Source organism: Leuresthes tenuis, unplaced genomic scaffold, assembly GCF_036924035.1.
Source record: "Leuresthes tenuis unplaced genomic scaffold, fLeuTen1.0.hap1 SCAF_95, whole genome shotgun sequence".
Classification (NCBI taxonomy): Eukaryota; Metazoa; Chordata; class Actinopteri; order Atheriniformes; family Atherinopsidae; genus Leuresthes; species Leuresthes tenuis.
In genome coordinates this window covers 152,140-158,139 of record NW_027325449.1, presented here as the reverse complement: position 1 = coordinate 158,139, position 6,000 = coordinate 152,140, and the positions used below count along the sequence as shown (strand labels likewise).

The 6,000-nt window shown below is 40.7% G+C and overlaps 3 non-coding genes across 3 annotated transcripts; all 3 read right to left on the bottom strand.

Annotated features, from left to right (window-relative positions):
• Window positions 1-362: 362 nt before the first annotated feature.
• On the bottom strand, window positions 363-550 carry LOC140286479 (U2 spliceosomal RNA). The gene has a single exon (XR_011911281.1). It is a non-coding gene; the product is annotated as a U2 spliceosomal RNA (small nuclear RNA).
• A 275-nt stretch (window positions 551-825) lies between these two features.
• LOC140286477 (U5 spliceosomal RNA) lies at window positions 826-939 on the bottom strand. Its single transcript, XR_011911279.1, has one exon. It is a non-coding gene; the product is annotated as a U5 spliceosomal RNA (small nuclear RNA).
• Window positions 940-1,350: 411 nt separating this feature from the next.
• On the bottom strand, window positions 1,351-1,541 carry LOC140286472 (U2 spliceosomal RNA). The gene has a single exon (XR_011911275.1). It is a non-coding gene; the product is annotated as a U2 spliceosomal RNA (small nuclear RNA).
• Between the last annotated feature and the right edge of the window lie 4,459 nt (window positions 1,542-6,000).

Sequence of the window (6,000 nt, the reverse complement as noted above, 5' to 3'; positions counted from 1 at the left end):
TCGCTTTTGATGATGTAAGGTTGGGCATTCAGACCTTGCTTCACCTGCTTTTCACCAAATATAGTCGGACATTCACACCTTCTTGCAGCCGAACACTTCCGATTCACCTATTAGTTTTCTATGGGGCATTCACACCTTTTTTTACACCGCATTTTATAAAAACACCACAGGAACACCGTATTGAGGCTTTGTTCTGACCGCTCATTCGGTGTCGCGTTTCTTTCAAGCAATTCTCCTGGTTAGCCCGCACTCGGCTCGCTCCCAGAGCCGTGTTAAAGTCTGCTTCGCATTCACTCTCTTTTCTCAGCAGATTAAAAGAAACTTCCATCCTGCACCGCTCTTTGCTTTTTCACAAGAGCAGAGGAGAGCGCACCGTTCCCAGCGGTTCTGCAGTACCGGGTCGATGCTTGGAGTGAACGGAGCAAGCTCCTTTTTCAACTCCTATTGATAAAAATCCATTTAATATGTAGTCCTTGCATAGACATATCACATATTAAACTGATAAGTACAGATACTACACTTGATCTTAGCCAAAAGGCCGAGAAGCGATATCTGTCCACTGGTTCACGTCCGAGGGCCCTTCCTGGCACAATGCGCACTTGTAGCGGTGTTCTTTTTATGGCCATAGTGTCACTTTGCACCTCCGCCCACCCGCTGCACTGAGCACTCTTCAACCCTTTTAAATGGTATAACTTTACACTACAGCACGCTCCAGCGAGCACCATTCAAGCAACATCGGCACAGTCGCAACAAGTAAGGCGACTCTACTCAGAGAAGTCACTCTGCACAGTAACAAGATTTCTTTTGCACAGACAGAAAGGGCTTCCCCCGCAAAGGTAAAGCCTGCCAAAAATAGAAACAATTCATTAGTGCTGCTCTCCACGGAAGTCTTTAGTAAAAGGCGAAAGACTTGTACATTATGAAGAGAAACCAGTGTACGATTATCCATCACTGCGGGAGAAGGGCATCAGGCTAGTTGGCATAGCCACCTTCCCCATGGTGAGCTTTGCTTGGTTGAGACGCTTGCTCCCCCCCCTTGCTCCTCGGCTGACCAAGTAGGAACAATCGGGCCCTATTCGATGGCTGCCTTGTCTTTTACTCTGTGCAAAAGACAAGGCAGCCACAAACAACACGGGAACACCGTATTGAGGCTTTGTTCTGACTGCTCATTCGGTGTCGCGTTTCTTTCAAGCAATTCTCCCGGTTAGCCCGAACTCGGCTCGCTCCCAGAGCCGTGTTAAAGTTTGCTTCGCATTCACTCTCTTTTCTCAGCAGATTAAAAGAAAGTTTCATCTTAGGCTCCCTGAAACTTCCATCCTGCACCGCTGTTTGCTTTTTCACAAGAGCAGAGGAGAGCGCACCATTCCCAGCGGCACTGCAGTACCGGGTCGATGCTTGGAGTGAACGGAGCAAGCTCCTTTTTCAACTCCTATTGATAAAAATCCATTTAATATGTAGTCCTCGCAAAGAGGACATATCAGACATTAAACTGATAAGAACAGATACTACACTTGATCTTAGCCAAAAGGCCAAGAAGCGATAACTGTCCACTGGTTCACGTCCGAGGGCCCTTCCTGGCACAATGCGCACTTGTAGCGGTGTTCTTTTTATGGCCATAGTGTCACTTTGCACCTCCGCCCACCCGCTGCACTGAGCACTCTTCAGCCCTTTTAAATGGTCTAACTTTACACTACCACACGCTCCAGCGAGCACCATTCAAGCAACAACTTTGCACTCCAGCTTCGAACATCGGCACAGTCGCAACAAGTAAGGCGACTCTACTCAGAGAAGTCACTCTGCACAGTAACAAGATTTCTTTTGCACAGACAGAAAGGGCTTCATCCGCAAAGGTAAAGCCTGCCAAAAATAGAAACAACTCATTAGTGCTGCTCAACGTTGTACTTTGCAGTAAAAGAAAGAGCAAATCTAAAGTTTCAGGAATCCGAGAATAAGCTTACTTTCATGAGTTCTTCACGATTTCGGATTTTGCTATAAAATGAATTCCTTCACTCAAACTAAATTAAAACTGCTAAACCGCTAATCTGTTACATACAAGGCAGATGTCAAATTCACCGAAATAGGATCTAAGGGTATTTGGCCAATCGAGCTGTAGCAGCTTCGGTAAAAGAGTATAAGTTGAAGAGTTTGTGAATAAAGGTGTGCGCACACATAGTGAGTTGTAGGAAAATAGGCAGGGAGCAATGCTGGCTGGGGTATATGTTCTTGTATGTTGTCTGACTGTTTGATTTGAATGTGTTGTGTAAGTGTCCTGTTGAATGTTACATGTTTGGGCTTTGACACGCTTCACTGTGGTTGTTAACTGTGTGGTGTGTCCTGAAATGTTATATGTTTGGGCTGTGTGACATGCTTAATGCTTGTCAGTAGCTACCCACTTATTCATATATAGCAACTGACAACATAAGAAGTCCGGACATACTTTGATAGTAGTTGTAGAAGTATCCTTATTGATAATAGATAAACTAATTCATAGTGATAGAACAGTGGATGAACAGGTGCCTGCACATGTCTCATGAAAATAAAATGGGTGTATGATTGCTGACGGCAGAGCAATACTGCCAAACTTATGAGTTCTTGTGGCAAACTTGATTCAGTGTCTTGACGTGTATACGCTGTTTTGCTGACTTGTCACAAGAAACAAAGTGTGTTTGATAAGATCCGACCATTTTATTACGGGAGGATCAGTATGTATGGATTCTGATGTGACTGATAAATTTGGTGTGTGTGCTCACAGTGCAGAGTGTAGAAAAAAGAGAGAAAAGAAAGCCGTTTTGGTGTCACGGGTGTTGTGACTTACACACACACATTTCTGAATTGAGAAAGGAAATTATTTTAGAGAAAGCACTAGAGTTTAGATCCCACATTTGTTGATAGGCATTCATTTAATTTTTCTTTTAATCAGTTTTAAAGTGAATACTAACTGAGAAATGAAAAAGGTGAAGAGTTTAGAAGCTTGGTTCAAGAGCAAAACTTGGTTTATGATCAGCTGAGTCTCTAAACAGAACAGCAAAGGGCTTCATCGAACATTTAAAAAAGATTCAGATTGTTAGAATATCCAGAATTTATAGGAATGGTGGTGATTACTCTTATTTTCTAGAATGGAAATAACTGCACCATGTCTGTTTTATGAATTTAAGGTTCTAAAAAGTTTTGTTCTCGTTTTTCTATGATTAACCGAATGTATGTGAGAGTCCAAACAGACAGAAGGGTTACTTGCTGCAAGATTAAACATTTGCATTAACTGACTCCAGCAACTCTGAGTCTCATTGAGAGACTTTTCTCAACAATTGGGTCCTCAAACCAGATCTCAACGTTTTTTCCGCTTTCCAGGGTCGGAGCTGAAACCGTGCACGGGGGAGTCCAGTACTCCTAATGAAAGACCCCCTGCTGAATTGCGGTAATTAGGGGCCAGTGTCCACTGAAAGGGGGAAAAAGGGACGAGATCGTACTTTTGAATCAATGGCCAGAAGCCATTGGCAGTGCAGGCATCAACAATAATGGTGTTATTTCACCCATTAACACTTAAGGTACCTCATGCAGTGGCTGTGATATGGTTACTTAACAAAATATCTTTACCAGACATCTCTCCTACATAACAGTTCTTCTTTCACAGCCACACCTTGTTGTCGAGAGATGTGCTACACTTAATCCATCCACACTGCTACCTACCCCACAGATGGAAAGCCTCATGATTGCATGTCAGAAATAACCCTCAGTGTTTTACCCAGGCCAGACTTAACTGATATACGTTATGAAAATGCAGAAATAACTATATTTATTCAACAGGTCAAGCAAAAAACCCTGATGGCACAAATGCTACAGGATTTGCAGTAGTAACAGAAACTGAAGTTTTCTTAAAACAACCACTACCAAAAAATTACTCTGTTCAAGCAGTCGAATTGGTAGCTTTAACTGAAGCTTGTAAATTAAATAACAAAAAGGTTGTTAACGTTTACACTGACAGTCAGTATGCCTTCTCAACTGTACATGTGTTAACACAGCATTGGAAAAACAGGTATGTTGACATCCACAGCTAAATGTATAAACTACAAATATTTTAGCATTATTAGATGTTATTCAATTGCCATCTACAATAGACTCGTATGAATGACCGGAAGGAAAACCATACTGCCAAAGAATTTGTTTAAATATGCTGCAGTATTGAGCCACGGACCATGTCATGTCTCAACAGGAGGGATGGAAGCAATAATGAACAAGGTTTTTACAGCATATGGTTTTACTAATTATTGAATTTTTTTTTTTAGAATAAATAAATGAATAAAGTTTTGTCTAGCAGGTCAAATATGTGCAAAATACATTCCACAGGGCAATCTAAGACCAAAACGAAGATAATTCCCTAAGCCAGTGTATCTTTTTCAACATATTTGTTTGGATTTCATTATTTCATTATTGTGTAGATTTCATTGAACTAAATTAATGTTAAGGGAAACGATTCTGCTCAGTGACAACAGAGGTTTTTACCAAATGGTCTGAAATATTTCCATGTGCACAAGCAGATGCACTCTCAGTAGCAAAATCACGCGTAAAATAACTTATTTCTAGATTTGAAATACCTGAAAAGATCTTCAGTGATAATTTGACACACTTTGTAAACTATGTCATCTCACTGATGGCAAAGAACTTAAAATAGATCTTAGAAACCACTGTGATATAGAAGGTTTCGCTAACACATTGGAATTGTTTTACTATTTACATATGCATGTGCAGTGAAGAATTGCTTGCTGCTGATAAATGCAAAGAAGAACAGCTTACACATAGATGCTCACATATAGGCTGCTGAATGCAATGAAGACCTGCTTATCCAGTAAATTTCAATGTCAATGTGTAATATTCAATTAGGATTTGCAAAACAGTGAAGTTAAACAATGAATGGGTCCATAGTCGGTATGAGAAGACTACAGGAATATTTACCTGGGTGTACGTTCAAACAGAGATGAGAAAATTGCGATAAATTATTGTTTGTTTGTTTGTTAGTATGTATATGAATGTTATGTGTATAAACTGTGTTGAGTTGTAGTTACTCAGTAGTGTCTCAGTGAAACAACCGACGGGGGAAGCCTTGCGGTGACAACAAAAGCAGTGTTTTACTGATCAGTCAAGTTGCTCCAGTGTACTCCATACAAACTGGTTGGCTACTGAAGGGATAGAAAATGGGGAATACTTGTTTTAAAGCAAACAAGGAATTAGATGGGAAAAATATATGTTTTAACGGGACCCAGACAATATTAAATACTCAGACAGATGGGAGAAGAAGTGTAGTTTTGTAGGAAATCACAAAATTATTACATAAAATTAGTGAAATCAATTGAAGAATGCCTTTCTGAAGAGCTGTTTACCACAGATGAGCAGCTTTGCGACCAAGCACATTGTAGATCGCTTTACTGCCAAAATGATCTAGTTTAATGGATTGGTTTAGACATGCATAACAGCATTTTAAGAACAAAGAGAGAAACAAAAAGGGACAACGCTTCATGGTGGAAGGTGATGTATAAATAACTGTGTATATGATGAAGGAGAGACCATTTGAGCAGCACAGCCATTTCGCAGCACAGGGACAGCAGTCCAAGTTAAAGGATCTCCCACGTGGTATCACCTGTCACACTGTGTCAAGGCATCAAAAAAAGAAAAAATCACCAAACTCAAGGACAAAGAGACGAAGACTCCGGTGAACGAAGAGAGAGGACTTACAAACCAGAAATACAAAAGGATGCTCGATATCAAGATCCAGAAGAAGAGGCTAACAATGCCACGAACACTTACGATGCTGGGAATGATGCCAGCAATGAACAGAGAAGAAGATTCAGTGTCATCAATCTGCAACACGTGCCTCTAATGAGGGGGTGAATATAGAATCCTCAACGATTACAACGTCTCTGGGAACTGTGACAACAACAAGGTTTAAACCATTTTGATATATATTGTAACCTATTGGCTAAGGAATAGTGCTGAAAATGAGGTAAA